At 37.6% G+C, this 19,085-nt stretch overlaps 1 protein-coding gene and 1 non-coding gene across 2 annotated transcripts in view; both read left to right on the top strand.

Annotated features, from left to right (window-relative positions):
- The window catches only part of GPC5 (glypican 5), a 1,452,106-nt gene that overhangs the window by 108,210 nt on the left and 1,324,811 nt on the right, over nucleotides 1–19,085 (top strand). The gene's annotated exons all lie outside the window — the stretch shown is intronic.
- On the top strand, nucleotides 7,445–7,585 carry LOC121037985 (U4 spliceosomal RNA). The gene has a single exon (XR_005794091.1). It is a non-coding gene; the product is annotated as a U4 spliceosomal RNA (small nuclear RNA).

Here is a 19,085-nt window from a genome sequence, read left to right as displayed (position 1 = left end):
GTCTCTTGTAGACAGCAAATAGATGGGTCTTGTTTTTTTATCCATTCTGATACCCTATGTCTTTTGGTTGGCACATTTAATCCATTTACATTCAGTGTTATTATAGAAAGATACGGGTTTAGAGTCATTGTGATGTCTGTATGTTTTATGCTTGTAGTGATGTCTCTGGTATTTTGTCTCACAGGATCCCCCTTAGGATCTCTTGTAGGGCTGGTTTAGTGGTGACAAATTCCTTCAGGTTTTGTTTGTTTGGGAAAACCTTTATCTCTCCTTCTATTCTAAATGACAGACTTGCTGGATAAAGGATTCTCTGCTACATATTTTTTCTGTTTAGCACACTGAAGATATCGTGCCAATCCTTTCTGGCCTGCCAAGTTTCAAAAGAGAGATCAGTCACGAGTCTTATAGGTCTCCCTTTATATGTGAGGGCACGTTTACCCCTTGCTGCTTTCAGAATTTTCTCTTTATGCTTGTATTTTGCCAGTTTCACTATGATATGTCGTGCAGAAGATCGATTCAAGTTACGTCTGAAAGGAGTTCTCTGTGCCTCTTGGATTTCAATGCCTTTTTCTTCCCCAATTCAGGGAAGTTCTCAGCTATAATTTCTTCAAGTACCCCTTCAGCACCTTTCCCTCTCTCTTCCTCCTCTGGGATACCAATTATGCGTATATTATTTCTTTTTAGTGTATCACTTAGTTCTTTAATTTTCCCCTCATACTCCTGGATTTTTTTTTATCTCTGTTTCTCTCAGCTTCCTCTTTTTCCATAACTTTATCTTCTAGTTCACCTATTCTCTCCTCTGCCTCTTCAATCTGAGCCGTGGTGTTTTCCATTTTGTTATGCATTTCGTTTAAAGCGTTTTTCAGCTCCTCGTGCCTGTTCCTTAGTCCCTTGATCTCTGTAGCAAGAGATTCTCTGCTGTCCTCTATACTGTTTTCAAGCCCAGCAATTAATTTTATGACTATTATTCTAAATTCACTTTCTGTTATATTATTTAAATCCTTTTTGATCAGTTCATTAGCTGTTGTTATTTCTTGGAGATTCTTCTGAGGGGAATTCTTCCGTTTGGTCATTTTGGATAGTCCCTGGAGTGGTGAGGCCCTGCAGGGCACTTCCCCTGTGCTGTGGTGTATAACTGGAGTTGGTGGGCGGGCCCGCCGTCCCACCTGATGTCTGCCCCCAGCCCACCGCTGGGGCCACAGTCAGACTGGTATGTGCCTTCTCTTCCCCTCTCCTAGGGGCGGGATTCACTGTGGGGTGGCGTGGCCCGTCTGGGCTACTTGCACACTGCCAGGCTTGTGATGCTGGGGATCTGGTGTATTAGCTGTGGTGGGTAGGCAAGGTGCACGGGGGCAGGAGGGGCAGGCTTAACTCGCTTCTCCTTAGGTGATCCACTTCAGGAGGGGCCTTGTGGCAGCGGGAGGGAGTCAGATCCGCTGCCGGAGGTTTGGCTCCGCAGAAGCACAGAGTTGGGTGTTTGCGCGGAGTGAGCAAGTTCCCTGGCAGGAACTGGTTCTCTTTGGGATTTTGGCTGGGGGATGGGCGGGGGAGATGGCGCTGGCGAGCGCCTTTGTTCCCCACCAAACTGAGCTCTGTCGTCCGGGGGCTCAGCAGCTCTCCCTCCCTTTGTCCTCCAGCCTTCCCGCTTTCTGAGCAGAGCTGTTAACGTATGAGCTCCCAGACGCTAAGTCGCGCTTGCTGTCGGAACACAGTCTGTCAGGCCCCTCTGCTTTTGCCAGCCAGACTCGGGGGCTCTGCTTGGCCGGCGAGCCGCCCCTCCGCCCCGGCTCTCTCCCGCCATTCCGTGGAGCGCGCACTGCCTCGCCGCCCTTCCTACCCTCTTCCGTGGGCCTCTCGTCTGCGCTTGGCTCCGGCGACTCTGTTCTGCTAATCCTCTGCAGTTTTCTGGGTTATTTAGGCAGGTGTAGGTGGAATCTAAGTGATCAGCAGGACGCGCGGTGAGCCCAGCGTCCTCCTACGCCGCCATCATCGTAAATGAACCCTACATTACCTCTTTCTAAAAATCATCTGTGGCATCTTTACTGAGATATAGGATCAAGTGAGTAAGGGGATTGGACCACTGGGGAAAGGACCAATGGGATGCTTGTGCTCAGAAATTCAGTTTTTCAGTTGATATTGTCTCCATTTCTTTTAAATGTATGAACTACTTTGGATTTAATACAAATAAAGCTCTGGGTCCTTTTTTCACTTTGTTGCATTTACTGTAGTATTTCTCTAACAAGAGTGTTGCACTTATAAGTTAACAAAATTGGGCCTTTAATCAGCAATTTAGGTCAGGGAAAGTAAACAATATCAGTATATGGTTTACAGTATTTATTACATAAAAGAGACCTAAATTATTCTGCAGATCAGAAGAGCAACACCAAACATTTGGCCTTTATCCCTCAAGGTGCAAAAAGTGAATTTTATCCAGCCAGAAGTAGGGTCTTCTGCAGGGGAGGTAATTAGCTGAGCAGAGAGATGGGGATGGTGAGATGGGAGGGCGAGGTAGTTTGAAGAAGTATCGTCCTTCTAAAGTTTTTGTTTAAAGCTTCAAAATGCTATCCAGATTCGTTTGGAGGAGGTTCTGGTGTGGGGCCAGAGGGAGAGAAGATTTTTATACGTACGTGAGCTAAAAAACTGTACCTAAAATAGTCATTAGTTATCCCAACGCCTATAACACTCTTACGGGACTCATTCTGCTAGACATTGGAAAGAGAAAGATGAATTTGATCTGTTCCGAGTTGAAGACCTTGCTGCTGGCTGAGAAGAACAGTGGCTAGACAAGGGGTAATCCTAGTCTGGCACGATTGTGCTGTAGCATGAATGCTGACTGGTCTGTTGAAACAGAGAAGGCAACATGCTTTTCTTCCAAGATAGGGAAAAAAATGGGAATTGGAAGTGCAATATTGTCTCTGAACCTGGTTAGAGGAAGCTAGATTGAAAGAATTAGAGCCCAGAAAGCCAGATTTAATTTTTGCTTTTAACTTAGCTTTGTGTGATCGAGAAGGAGTTTTGCCTTCTATAGGAGTGTGTCACATGAAGACAAGTCTCTGTCAGCGGCTATGGCTCGCCATTTCCGTAGCTGCTTTCTTTTGCTTGATTCAAGAGTTTTGGGAATAATGAATCCAAGCTGATTTTATTATTACATTTGGGTATGAAATGTCGATGTAATTAGCATACATGGAGTGAAGGTTACTTTTTGGCTTACAGAATGAGACACTTTGTTTTGCTTATCAATACTGAGCTGGCCAGACAGCTTAGACATTAGTATATTTATTTTATTTATACTTCTGCTTTCTTAAACATTGGGTTTCATGTTAGTTAAAATTACTTTTAAGGTTACTTCCATTACTTTAAAAAATAACAAAAAATTGTATATATTCGATTTTTCTTAGTTTTATTAAATTTATCTCAAAGGGGATTATAGAGGAGAGGAAGTAGAATCATGAAAAGCCCAAGTGTTGGAGTGATACCCAGATTTAAGCTGCAGCTGTCTTTTTTTTTTAATGTTTATTTATTTTTGAGAGAGAAAGAGAGAGAGAGAATGAGAGAGAATGAGCAGGGGGAGGGGCAGAGAGAAAAGGAGGGAGACGCAGAATCCAAAGAAGGCTCTAGCCTATGAGCTGTCAGCACAGAGCCCTATGTGAGGCTTGAACTCATGAACTGAGAGACCATGACCTCACCTGAAGTCGGGCACTTAACTGACTGAGTCACCCAGGTGCCCCACAGCTGCAGCTGTCTTAATTTATACTTTGTGCTTTGAGAAAAATCATATCTCTATTTCAGGTTTTTGTTTTGTGTGTGTGTGTGTTTTTTAACACAGAATATTTAAAAGTCTATATCTCATGAGAGAATTAAGGCAAAGTTTGCCATTGTGCCTATCAAAAATAATCATGTAGTAAGTGCTAATTAAATTTTTTTTAACATTTATTTACTTGTGAGAGATGGAGATAGAGCACGAGTGGGGAGGGGCAGAGAGAGAGGGAGACACAGCATCTGAAGCAGGCTCCAGGCTCTGAGCTGTCAGCACAGAGCCCAGCACGGGCCTCAAACGAGCCACGAGATCATGACCAGAGCCGAAGTTGGACGCTTAACTGACTGAGCCACCCAGGTGCCCCATAATTTTTAATAACAAAATAATACCAGCATTGTTAGCTTGATAGAGAGAGAGATGAAGTGTTTGAAGATCTGGGAGATGTAGAGGGTAGTTTTCCCATGTGATAAAAAAATACATAGTTTATTCTGATACCCCCCATTGTACTTAGTTAATTGAGCTTACAAGTGTCCTGACGATTTTCCCTCAGGGACTTAGGCTGTGGAATAAGATCCTGGTTGTTTCATTGCCTTCTCTTATGGCCTCATGTATCTGGGTCGCTTCAGCTCCTGGCTCTCCAGTCTTGACCTGGGTCCTCTTCTAAATGCTAAACTTGTTTCCCGCTTTTTCCTAGCTCCAGATAGAGGCACTGATAGGGACCATCAGAGGGTGCTGAGTCCTCAATCCCCAGTAGTCTGAGCTTCACAATAGCATTTCACTGAAAATAGTCTTTGCTTTCTTTTATGACAAGCAAATATTTTAGGGATCACTGTATAGTTGCCGTCATTTTTTGCCAAATTTTTTGCATTATCTTTTCTAATTTTAACATACATGCAGAAGTTTGGCCCCCCTCCCCTTCTTTGGCCTTCTGTGAAAAATCTAATATTCAAACCATTGCTTCTGTCCACTTAAAGAAACAGGGATTATAGTGTACACTCACCTTTAGATTCTGGCTTGCTGGAGGTGATCAAGAATTTTGTAGCAGATTGGTATCACTTGGTGACGTGAAATTGGCCAGAGTAGAAGTACCTACACCAGAATCAACAAATACTGCAATCAGCTCTTTTCTTCTCCATCTAGAACTGATTAGTCTAGAGCCTCTGACACTGGTATTCTAACATTTTGGGCTGGGGTAGTAGTAGATGCATGCCTTCTTCATTTGAAAGAAAAGAAAAATCCTATACAAATCCTATACGTTTTCTTTCTGTTGATTTCACCTGTAGCCTTTTCAGCCACTTCCATGGCAAAGAGCTGCTGTCTTCTTTTATATATCAAGGGATAATAGACTGCGTGTATGTTGGCATTTGTGAAATCCAATGCATTTAATTCCCTACAATCCAAAGCAGACCATGATTTTCCTTGTTACTACAGGATGTGAGGCACCAAGGGAGGAAGGTATTGGCATATTGGCACTTTTCTTAAGTAAAAGTAAACTTTGCAGCAAAGATTTCATTTAATTTATATGAAATTCCTTAAAGTTAATGAATATAGCCCTAAAATAGATCAGGTGCTTATTTCTATTAATTTATTATGTTAGCATAAAATCTTATTTTGAGCATAATGTTAAATAAAACCTCTCTGGTACAGTGCTATGGATAGGTCTCTCAGAGATTCTAGTTTGGTGGATTCTCTCTTTAAAATTTTTTTTTTTTAACGTTTGTCTATTTTTGAGAGAGAGAGACAGAGCACGAGCAGGGGAGGGGCAGAGAGAGAGGGAGACACAGAATCTGAAGTAGGCTTGGGCTCTGAGCTGTCAGCACAGAGCCCAACATGGGGCTTGAACTCGTAGAGCTGTGAGATCATGACCTGAGCCGAAGTCAGATGCCTAACCAACTGAGCCACGAGGCACCCCGTGGTGGATTCTCTTCTTGATAGTTGCTCTCGCTTACTGTTGATGCTGAAGTCCCCACATGGTCTACATTTAGGGAGATATTTTAGAACATTTGTCTTCTGTTTCTCCATGACTATTGGCTCCAGCTGTGGAGAATGCCCCTGGAAGAAGAATGGTCTCACTGAGGTAGGCTACACTATCTGTATCTTTGAGTCATGATGATTTGATTTAGAGCTTAAATGTAATTGCAGCACATTGTATTCTAAGTCTCATTTTGTGGTATTGAAGTTTGCACAAAAATGATTTACAAATAATGGTCCCTTGTTTTACTCTAAGACAGCTTGATACCTATTGAATAGCTACAGTCATTCGAGTGATTCTAAAACCTTGAAATGACTTTATAGAAGTCACCTTGAATAAAGCAAAGAACATAGAGGGTTTCTTTTTTCCCCTAGAAAAATTCTGTGCTAACCTGGTGGCTTTCTCTGATCTAGTGGGGGGGGGGGAGGGGCGGTGGTGGGAGACTGGCTAATAGAAAAAAATCCTAGCTCTCTCCTTTTAAAATGCACAAAGGCAAGGTACTTGTTAACACAAAATGTTGAAAGCTGTTACCCTAGGCTCCTTTAGGAACTCATCCTTGACTCTTGTGGAAAAAACAGAGGGAGGTGTGTCATTATTAGGCACAATTGCAAAATGTTAGAGGACAGATGTCTTTATATTCAGTCCTTATTCAAAGCATCGCTGTGTTTATGTACTTCTCTTTCTCCTTACTCGTTATACAAAAGAAGCGGCTTGAATGGAAACTGCAGAGCATACTTGAAACAGGAGCAGGTTCATGTAATTCAACTTTAGAGGGTAAATACTTTGGATCAGACTTTTCCTTTTTATTCAGTCTCACTATACTTTGTCATTCAACTTGATGCCTTCTGGTACTTTCAGATTGGGGATGATCGCTGAAACACTTTGTTTCATTCTTTCCATGAGTGTCTTAGAAAGACTTTTGCACTAAGACTGAATGTGTTACTTGCAGCAACAGGATTTTGTCACAAAAACATTTTTGTGGGGATCCATCAAAGGGTGGTTTTCTAATCTATTCAAGCAGTTATTGAGCCTTTAATGATTTGGCATGGGAATTAGGCACGAGATTGTGAGAAACTCAATTAACTCCTCACTGGAAAAAGTAGAGAGGGGCAGATTAAGGAAAATGACACTTGAGTGAAGAGTTTACTATGCTTTGGACAAAAATCCTGCATATTTATTTTATATACACTGTTATTAAAGCTCTGTCTGGGAACAATTAAATTGCAAATGGTCCTGAAAGGGTAATAATTCAGCATTTGTATAATCCAAATGCAGGAAGATGCTCCTAGATCAAACAACCAAATGATTCTAAATGGATTCAAGTACCAAACAGACTTAAGGTCCAAAATAAATGAACTGTATGACTAATTGCAGTCTCCATCTAATTTATTCAAGTACATATCTATATTTTTTTTCTCAGAAAAATTTCTAATGACCAGAAACTTTTGAAAGTCTATATTTTCCATGGAGCTTGGTATACTCACTTACAGTAATTTTTTGGCCATATGTTTTGATTGCCTTGTGAGCCATTTTAGGCTTTGGTGAAGTTAGCAGGTAAGAAAAAAGAAATTATAAAATGGTTCCCATTATTAAAAGATGTAGAGTCTAATATAGAACATAACATTACATATATATGTGTTTGTGTGTGTTTATGTAAATACAATCAAGAAATTACCATATATACATGTGTACACAATTAAGAAATTACTAATGGAAGCTTTGCGCAGTGGCAGTATCGTAGCCAATGAGGTTTATTCGAGGAGCGATTATTGCTAAGAAATTACTAATGGAGAAAGGAAATTAAAGGCTGTGGATGGTCAGAATAACTCACATATTCTAGAAGACGAGAAATTTGGAGAATCCAGGGTTAGGTGGTTAGTGTAGATGGTGAGGATTTTGGAATTATGATTTGAGGCTTGGGAGATGAGTAGAGAGCCATGTAGGCAGATTCAAAAGCTACACAAGGAGGAGCTATACATGAGCTTATTTCAGCCAGATGAGAGTAGCCATGTGACTTTCCCAAGACATCACCTCCCATGGCCTTCCTGTTCTTGTCCAATTTATTTCTGGTAATTTTCAAAGAAGTGTTTTAATCATCAGCTGGAGAAAACTAGTTGAAGGGCTGGAGTTGTCATCAATAGCTCCATTTTTATTTTCTCATTGGTCAGCTTATATTTTTGAATAAAATCCTGCATAGTAATGTGTAATTAAAAGCACCCTTAGTTCCCATCTGTGAGCTAAGATTCAGGGCTGTGCATGGAAACAAAACAGTCTCAGCCTTTGACCTTGTGGAACAGACAGTCGTGGGAAAGACAGATATCGAATGGTTGTGAAGTATGCTCCATGAGACGGCTTGCAGAGGGAATTGGAGTGCCATGAAAGGGTAGCTACCATGGTCAGTAGAGACCTCCCTGAGGAAGCAAAACCTAAATAGGTCTATGAATGCAATTGAGTCACCTCCATAAATCGTTTTCCAAGCACCTGCTCAGTAGAGTAGATATGAATTTAGAGGTAATTAGGGACTTGAATCATGTATGTAATTCTGAAATCAAAGATTTAGAGCCCTCTAAAACGTACCCTTTCCAATTCTGAATCAGAGAGTTGACATCTAGAATAGTGCAGTTAATGAAAATGGGGTTGGGGGGTATTTCAGATGAAATATTCTCTGCGCTTTATTATTTTTAATGAAATAAGAAGGAGCATTTCTTTTCAGCTACTCCCCTCTGAGAATTTGAATTGAAGCACAACAATAAAATTAATTTTTTTGTGAAAAAGAATAGTCTGCCCTGCTGAGAAGACATAGCAGCTCTTGTCCTGAAAGACCATTATATATATTATATATCTTGTTTACCTAACATTGGGATACTTCATGATTATATATTATGATTTAAGTATAAATTAACTTTGGAAGAACAAAAAATAATTTTCTGTTACTGAAGTTGAAAACCCAAAAGTGGACATGTTCCTTCTCTCTCCCATTTTCTCTCTATCCCTCATTATTCATGGAATGCCTCTGTGTGTACACTTTCATACATATAATATTAAGCTTACAAATTAATTGCACATTTATTTTTTTTACGCATTTTTATCTCTGCGCCTCATTGCCTATGCAAATGTTGACATGTTCAATTAATTTAATAATTTATTCCTCAGTTTTCACATCTCTGAAATGGAGATTAAATTATTTAATAACATAAAGTACGTTGAGCAGTGCTGGCACACATCTAGAATTCAGCACATATTAGCTGTTGCTATTATGGCAGGCCATGATGAGAGAGAGACAGAGAGTTGATTTTGTTGAAAATCAAATTGCTAAAATCAAGGACTCTTTGTGTTGGAATTAACTTTTGTTAGAGGAATAATGGGTCAGTAGAGAATTATTGAGGGGATTTGCAAATGATGTAACTCATTGCAGATTATGGTAACATTGGGAATCTGAAGGATTGTGTCATCCTGAATTCCTTTAACCACCCTCCTTACCCCTATCTAATAAATTACTGAATCCTGGCATTTGAACTTCCTTAATTTCTCAGCAGTCCTGTTTTTCTCCATGCCCTAGTCCAAGCCAGCATCACTACTTGGCTTGTCCATTGCTGTATCCTGTAGACTCTTATAGCCGTATCTGGCCCCATTATTCTTCGCAGTGTAGCCAGGATGTTTTGTACAAATGCAATTCTAAGTATGTTAAATGCATGTTTAAAAAAATATTTATTTGGAGAGAGAGAGTGTATGCAAAAGTTGGGGGGAGAGGCAGAGAGAGAGGAGAGAGAGAATCCCAATTTGGGGCTCAACCTCACAAACTGTGAGATCATGACCTGAGCTGAAACCAAGAGTTGGATGTTCAACTGACTGAGCCACCCAGGCACCCCTGTTAAATCCACTTTTAAACCTACTCTATATGCATTCAATGACCTTCCATTACCTTTAAGAACAAATCCAACATTTTTTAAATGGCCTATAAAGATTCTGTGAGATCTTAACAAACCATTTCTTACTTCTTAAACTTCATTTTTTATCTCTAACTTCTGCCTTCCACTCTCAGTATCTCAAGTTTATCATTTCTCATATCCCAAGAACATTGCCTGTGCTTGCTATCTTCTGTCTGCAACTTTTTCTCGTGCTCCTCTGGCATTGGTTATGATTTAGGGCTCAGTTTAAGCATTACCCTTTCATCAGAGAGCCCATTTCTGACATCCTAAACATGATTTATTCACTCTGCATTTTTTACCCTCAAACTTAATTTTATAAGACATATATGGATTCCTCAAGCAGTCTCTGTTGTTAAGGCTTTAGCCAGAGCATGCCCTGCTATCCTGTGTTGCGTTAGGAAGACCAAGAAATATGTCATGCAGATGCCATATGATGCATTGTAGATGCATCATAGATGCAACTAATGATTAGTTGCCATTGCCTTTTCCTTTTGTCTACCAGCAGAGTGGATGTTCATTTAATACAGATCGGTTTATGTTTTCAAACTATAAGAATAATGAGAATATTATATATCCACTAAATCATTTATTTGTTCATACATTTTATATTGCTCATTTAAAATTATTATATTCTGATTGAGGGCCCAGTCCTTTGGGACACAGTAATGATCAAGATAGAGACACAGCTTCTCTCTTCAGGAAGCTCATATTTTAATGAGAAGTAAAACAGTAAAACAAATAGTGATAATAAATGGACATACCTGAAATATTAGGAAAATGGAAGGGGGCTCTGGGGCTGCATGGCAAGGTAGTAGGGAGATCCCATCAAGAGGTTTGTGAGGAAGCTGTTCACAGTGAGGCTATTAGAGTCAGAATGTAAGTACTTACTTTGATACTAGTTTCCTTTGTGACTGTCGCAAAACTACTTGTGACTGTCTCTAAGGTTTAGTATCCATGTCTATAAAATGGAGAGGTTGGTATTTTCCTCAAGGCATTGGTGTGGAAATAAAATGAGATAATTCATGTAAATCATCTGTCATAGATGAAGCATGTAGAAAGTTCAATAAATGTTAGCTGCTGATACTGTTTTCTTGAATCTTGAATCATGATTCAAATATCATGACTATTTCTATATATGATTAATTACTTTTAAAACATTTTAATGGCTTCATAATGTCATTATATAAGTTGGCTACCATTTATTTTTAAACCTTCCTCTGTTTAAACGTTCCTCTTTTTTGTACAATTACAAAACATGCTTTGCTAAAATTTTTTGTATAGGATGTCAGCAAAATGTTGCAGTAAGGACATTCAAAAATTTACCCCTCCATCAGAGCAAGAAACTGTTTAGCAAAAGTGTCAGAATCAAAATGTTCACAATTCTGGAAGCTATGCAAAAGGTTGCAGCAACCCGGGGAGTATTTACTCAAGAAAATTTACTTAGTATTGATAACAGTGAGCTCTGTGGCATTTAGCTTTCCTTAGTCTCATCTCTTCCCCTCTAGCTCACTGGTACCCTTGACAAATAACAGCCCTTATTCCTGGTAATGAAGTTCACCGAACCAAGCTAGAGCTCTTTCAGAGTCTCATGCCCAAAGAATTGTCATCATGTGGCTTTTTGGTGATTCCCTGGAAGACATTTGAAATGTATGTCTTTGACCTGAAATTTACTGTCACGGTTCTGGAGGTTACAAGTCAAAAATCAAGGTATCAGCAGAGTTGGTTCCTTTTAAGGGCTGTGAGGGAAGGATCTATTGCAGGCCCCTGTGCTTGGTTTGTATATGACTCTCTTCTCCCTTGAGTTTTCTTTGCATCATTTTCCCTCTATGTGAGTCTGTACCCAAATTTTGCTTCTTGTAAGTACACCAAATAGGATGTACTCCCACCAAAGGACCTCATTTTAACTTGATTACCTCTAGCACTAGAAAGAAGGGACCTTATTTGCCGTTGAATCTCCAATGTCTTGCTCACCATTCTGGCTTTGGGCTACTTTTTCCTCCCTGAAGCCTCCACTGACAGATTAACCACCCTGGGGTCATGTGTGAGGTCAGCTGACCTAAATGTGTCAACAGAGAGTTGGGAGGGTGTTCCCAGAGGTTAAATACAGGACAGCAACAACAGATAACAAATAACCAAAAATCTAAGAAATGAAGAAGTATACTCTATAATCATAAAAGATGCAAACCTCAATGAATATCTATTTGTACAGTGTGTCAAATAGTAGCAACATACATGTAGTAATAAATTAAGATTAAAACATAATAGAAATAAAGGTTAAAAAATAAAGAAAAAACTTAATAGAAATAAAAACCTTCCAAGGTGTAGAACTATTGTGTAATACCAAGAGCATAATGGAATTTCTGGAAGCATTTGCTTTAAAATCAGAAACGTGGCATTCCTGTCATGTATTACATGCTCCAAGTTAATGTTTACATGGAGACACTAAATCATACACTAAGACAACAAAAATTTAAGCATGTATTGTAATTTTTACCCTGGAAAACAATGTTATATGAGGCTGAATAACTGAAACCAAGATAATTCTCTGTCCCTTGTTAAATAATACTTAGTCTAAGCAAAAGTAACTTTGCTGTATGTTCCAGAAATACCTGCTCCTGGAAGAAAGGCTGAAAGAGTTTAACTTATCAAAACTAATAGCCTACCCTGGAAGACCTGCTTCAAGATATTTTCCTCTGAAGATCACCAACCTGCATAAATGTAGCCCACTCCCAACCCACTTCTCCACCTTGTAAGACCTTACGATCACCCAGACCAGGCCCTAGGATCCTATAAATATCTGTTCTCTAAAGGCCACATATTGTGTGATTCCATTTATATGAGTTTTAGAGAAGAGGTGAGTTTATGGTGATAGAAAATACATTAATCTTTGAATAGGCCTAGTAAGGTTGGAAGGAAATGAGGTGTGATTGCCAATGGATGCATGCCGAGTTTCTTTTTGGGACAATAAAAATGTTCTAAAATTGTTTGTGGTGTTGGTTATACAATTCCGTGAAAATACTAAAAACCATTGAATTATAAGTGGATGAATTGCATGGCATTCAGTGAAGCAGTTGTTATACATTAAACATGTAAATAGATGGACTTGGAAGGTTGGGCAAAAATATGATACTTTGGGAAATTAATTTTTATTATTCCTTTCTTTAAGAACTATTTATGGTTGCCTGCTCATTTCGTGAACTGTTGTAGATTCTGGGGGTGTAGGGATGAACAGCACAGTGAAATTCCCTGTAGTCATGTGGTACATATGGCAGCAGATTGCATGTGCCTGATATTCATCCTCCAGAGTCTGTGTTAGATGCACAGAAAATAAACAACCCGCTGAAACAATGACCATAATATTACACATTATAGGTTAAGAATCGTAAGCTGATTGAATCCGAATTTATAACTGTATTTCTGATCTGTGCATATATTCTTGGATAGATGGATAAAGATTCAGATTATTGTATAATTTGATACGGTGAATTTTACTGCAGGTGAAGTCTGTCTCAATTTAAAAAATGTTATAAAATCACACACACTCACAACACACACAAGCATACATACATGCATAAATCTTGGCCCACATTTTCTCAAGAGTTTTTCATATATAATGGGAAATTTATTTAATTTTTGTATGTGAATACCTATAATCAAATCAGTGTTATTACTATTAAAGCACATTGCTATTAAAGCTGATTCAAATGGTGGAAATTTTATATACCTATTAATGAAACTTATGAATTGTCTATTAATAAACATGAATATTTTGTGGGGTTTTTCTTTGCTATGTATTTTCATCCTTAAGCTTTCTATTTATACAGCTTACCCGTTTTATTTCTAACGTATGCAACTGATTTTCTTATTCACCTACTGTTTAGACTGTAAGAACTAAATTTGGGAGCTGGAAGTTTCTCTTGGTTATATTCTCTCTGATATTCTTAAATAATTCCTCCCTTTTTGCATGGACTTTCAATTCTTCATTTATTACAAATTTCATTCTTAGATATACTGGGTTCTGTGTCAAATCAGTATATTATAGTCCTAATCAATTATATTCTACATTCTTTTAATTTATATTGTGTTTTAATGTCTGGTGGGTAAGTATTGCTACATTTCTTCCCCACCTTTTAAAGATGTGTTTTCACCTATTTATTCTTTTAAATTTTTTTTTTCCAACGTTTATTCATTTTTGGGACAGAGAGAGACAGAGCATGAATGGGGGAGGGGCAGAGAGAGAGGGAGACACAGAATCGGAAACAGGCTCCAGGCTCTGAGCCATCAGCCCAGAGCCCGACGCTGGGCTCGAATCACGGACCGCGAGATCGTGACCTGGATGAAGTCGGACCCTTAACCGACTGCGCCACCCAGGCGCCCCACCTATTTATTCTTTAACATAAATGTTAGAATTGTATCATCAAGTTCCAAAGGTAAAATAAAAACAATCCTCACTGGTAGTTTGATACACTGATATATAGAGGAATTGAGCTTTGTAGATTTAATAAAATCCCACATCAAAATTAATGGCAAATAATTATATTTGCACATCACTTAAAAATGGCAATTATTCTATTTATTGTTTGTGTTAATATACTGAGTAGAACATTTAAATTAATAATAAAGAATAATGGAAGTAAACACCTCTTATTTCTGATTTTAGCAGACAAGAAAGAGTCCAGTGTTTTACTCTTTTTTTAGTAAATACTATCAGTTTGAGATAGGTTTTAATTATTCTTTATTACCTTAGTTTAGTATGAGATTTTATCAGGAATAGGTGGTGAATATTATCAAATATTTGGATTTTTTTCTTTGAGTTTTAACGGAATGCATTAATATTATTAAATAACTTAATATTAAACCCTTCTTCATTTTCCAGGATTGGACTTTATTTCATGTGGGGTATATTTTTTGTAATTTGCTGAAACATTTTCCATCTATATTCTTCTGTGAGATTGGGTTTTATTCTCCTTTTTAATGCTATCTCTGTCCACTTTATATATCAGAGTTTCAAATGCATTGGGATATAGTGACAATTTCACTCACAGTACTGAAATAAAATAATCCAAGCCTCTCCTATCCCACACAGAACAAAAAAATGTGAAATCACAAAAAAAGGCTCCCTTTAAGGAAGGAATTAGCTATTTACTAAAAGAAACTGTGAGGCAAATCTTCATCTCTTAGAGTCTCACTGTGAGGCATATCTTCATCTCTTAGAGTCTCATCTACTACAATGCCTATTTCTGAAGTGATAATTAGCTATTGTGTCAGTATAATGTCGAAATCACATTGTTAGAGTCACATTTTCTAGTATGTTACTGTTTTTGCACCACAGCTAGTGCATGCACAGGACACGAACACAATCTGTGGAGGGGTGACAAAGCAACACAGGACCGAAACTGTATCTGTAGTCCTCACATCCTTGCTCGTGGCGTCTGTCTTGGAAGTATTGACTGCACAGTCATCCCTGATTCTGTACACATTTCCTTTGTCTCCATTCTTTACACAACCTTACATCCAGCTCCTTTCACGTCTGATACATTCTCATATTAAATGAAACATTTAGTTGTTAAGAATGTAACATGCCATTTTAGCTATGTTTGTACATTGTATGGTTTATAAATTTTATTTTTGGTCTGTTTACCAGTTGCATATTTTTCTTACAATCTTTCTTAATCTCAGTACATGATTTTGCAGAGTGTCAGGTTTATTGTTATGTGATAATAAAAAATGCCTATGCTTTGGATACTTATATACAATATGATAAATCTCCTCTGTGTATTGATAAAGGTGTTGAATTTATAACCATAGAGACTAAAGTGGCCTTGGTTAATTATTCAGATTGAAATGGATGTCTGAAAAAGTTTAAATTTAGTCATTTAATCTGCAGTAAGTGAAGACTATCTCCTTTGTTGTTGTTTAATTAATCGTAAAGAGATAAAGACTCTTTTCAAGTTATTTTGCTACAGGGTCTGTACTTGCTCTCGAATGCAAACTTCTGTGTTGCTATAGATATCAAAGTTTTTGAAATGGGAGTTAGGTGACTGTGGTAAGTCATAAAACAGCTAACATGGCAGAAAGCCAGAGTCCATAATTTGTATTGTTCTTCACTGAAAATGAATTTGCTGGATATTTGTTTTCAAACATTACTGTAGCCTCAGTATAATTCCTGGTATCTAAAATATCAGTCTTATGTGTTACCTCTTCTTTATGGCAGTTAAAAAGTTTCTGGTAAATTTTTTTTAATTATTAATTTTATTTTAGAGAGAGAGAGAGAACACGAGTTGGATGGAGGGACAGAGAGAGAGAATCTTAAGCAGACCACAAGCTCAGTGCAAAGTGTGACAGAGGGTTCGATTCCATGACCCTGGGATCATGACCTGAGCTGAAATCAAGATTTGGACACTCAACTGATTGAGCCACCCAGACACCCTTCTGGCAAAGTCGAAATAGATTGGTATAATAGGGATAATAGGTTTACGTGTTCTATGCACATTTGAAAATTTTACTTATAAAATCATTGATTGATTCTTTTAGGAATTCTGTCTTTTGTTAATGTTGGTAATTTTATATGTTTAGTATTCTTTTTAATTAAAAGTTTATTTTTATTTATTTTGAGAGAGAGAGAGAGAGAGCAAATGAGTGAGGGAGGGGCAGAGAGAAGGAGGGAGAGAGAGAATCCCACGCAGGCTTCCCGCTCAGTGCAGAGCACAATGTGGGGCTCAGTCCCACGACTGCGAGATCAAGACCTGAGCCGATATCAAGAGTCGGACTCTTAACCAACTGAACCACCCAGGTGGCCCTACATTTAATACTCTGAAATTGAAGTTTTTATTTCTTCTTAGACTCAAATTTTTTTCAGTTTTTTTTTGTTTCCATCTCCAACTACTTTGATTTTCTTCATGACATTATGGTTATGTTCTAGTTATCTTGTATCACGGTCTGATTTCAGTATCCTTCTTATGTCAGCTGTTGTATCTAGAGAGTTACATCTTTCATCTTCTCCCTGCATTTTGGTTGTTTTTGTTTTAGATATTTGGATGGTTTCTTTTTCAACACCATACTAGTAATCTATTACTGCCAAACTAGTTACCCTGAAACTTAGAAGCAAAAAACAAAAAACAAAAGTTTATTATCTCACACAATTTCTGAAATGACTTTTCTAGGTATTTCTGGTACAGGGTATCTCATGACATTGCAGTCCAGACATGGGCCTGGGTTACAGTCTTGGTTGGGGCTGGAGAGTCTGCTTCTAAGAAGGCTCACTCATGAGGTTGTTGGCAGCGGGCCCCAGTGTCTGCTTGGCTCAGCAGTCAACACAGGTGGCCTCTGTGCTTCTCCTGGGCCTCACAGTAGGGCTAATCACAACATGATGCTAACTTACCCCAGAGTGAGCCAGGAGGAAACATTAGTGTCTTTTATGACCTAGTCTCCCAAATTGGACACCATCACTGCTGCTTTATTCTGTTCATGAGAAGTGAGTCACAAAGTTCAAAACACACTCAAAGGAGAATTCATTGGGTTCTACCTTTTGAAGGGAGGATATTTCAAAATTTATGGACATATTTTAAAATATGCCACAAGCAACTAAAGTTTCATGTCTATACATCTCTTTATTGTAGACTTAACTTTTATCACTCTAAAATTTATGATTGCAAAATGAACTTCTAGATCCAATGTAATGCTTTTGGAGTTGGACTCTAAACCTACTACTGATAATTGCTGTGTTTCATTTGATTGGTACGTATTTACAAATCTGTTAATTTTTTGTAAGTTAATACATTGAAGATAGCATTACAATTAATTTCAATCTGTGAATCTATGTCTAAATTTGAGTAGGAATAATTTATTTATATTTATTTTCATAAATGCATATCAATAATTACCTTAAGTTGAAAGCAATATAAAGTAAGTGTGTTAATGAATTCCATCAGTACTATGGATATATGAATGCATAGAATTGATTTATAGATAATTTTTTTTCCTTTTTTGCTTTAAAATGATATGGATCATTTTCTTGGATGTGTTTGTTCTGTGTGTTCAATTATTATTTAGATAATAATTGGGGTTCATACACTCAAAAGGTTTTTTATTTAGCATACTTTGATATTAGCTTGAATGCTAGTATTTGGATAATATGACTCTAGATTATTATATCCTGAAACCCTTTGACTTAGCATACATCTCTATCATCTAGGAGGACATATTAAAATGGCCATGGCAATGAAACAATCAATTTTTCAATGAATAATGTAAACATTTTTCTTGCAGATCATTTAGGATAATGTCATGATCTCAGTAAGCTGAAAACTAATATATCTATTACATCTTTCTAGCTACAAATCTATAGTGGAAGAAAATAGCTGTTCTGTATTTACTTTTGAAAGCACTATGTAAATAAATGGTCCAACAGAAATGATATATCATAGAAAGCAATATAGAAGCTGAAATTTTGATGCCCTCAAATGGCTCTAAGTCAAATTTATGTCTAATTCAGTGTCAGAAACCAATATAATTGTGCATTATTGAGTAAACAGAAAGCTAGATTAAAATTAACATTAGATATGATGTTTGCAAAAAGGACTGTTGCAAATAATAAGGCAGGCTCTAACTCAATTTCTATTAAGAAACTTAATAATTTTATAATTAGCAATTTTGATAAGACTGAGAAATTCCAAAAAATATATGCTGACTTTAGTCATGTGTTATTTAATTATTTTTTTTTGTAAAAGTTTTCTTTTCAATGCCAGACTATTTTTTTGCGAATGGTTCAGAGACATTTAAAGAGGCTATTCTTTGATATGTATGCCAAGATATTTGTGTTTTAGAAATATTTTTGCTTCCTTTCAGTTAAACAAATCAGAGTTAGGCAGTTTGTCTGGATCAGTTGGAAAAAATGTCCAGCAAAGAGACTGAACTAAGAGGACAAATGCTAAGTCAAGAAGGACCTTGTAACCCAGATTAAGTACTTTAGACTTTGACATACAGGTGGTTGAAAAGCACTGGAAGATTTTAATTAAGTGATCCATTTTACATTTAAAAAGATTACCCTGTTTAGAATTAAGAAAGAATTGGAGCAGATAGAGTGGATTCAGGTAGAGAAAGTTTGTAGGCTACTTTAACGATCATGGCAGCCAACGATCTTGGCGAGGACTAAAGTGAGGACAGTAAGAATGGAAAGAAAGTGAAAAATCCCAGTGATAATAGGAAGGTAGATGGATAAGTTTTGGATGTATGAAAAGGAGATGAAAGAATAAAATCCCAGGTTTCTACTCTAGAGAAGTTTGGGAGAGGAGTACAGAGGATGCATTCAACAGTAGAAAAAAAATAGATACAGCATGCAACATCCAACTAGAGGTATTTAGGGGTCATTCATGTTGGTCTGAAATTCAGGATGGTATCCTGGAATTGAAATAGGAGAAAATGTTTT

The sequence above is a fragment of the Herpailurus yagouaroundi genome, unplaced genomic scaffold (assembly GCF_014898765.1).
Source record: "Herpailurus yagouaroundi ecotype Mexico unplaced genomic scaffold, PumYag 164, whole genome shotgun sequence".
NCBI classification, from domain to species: domain Eukaryota; kingdom Metazoa; phylum Chordata; class Mammalia; order Carnivora; family Felidae; genus Herpailurus; species Herpailurus yagouaroundi.
This window is presented reverse-complemented; position numbering and strand designations above follow the sequence as displayed.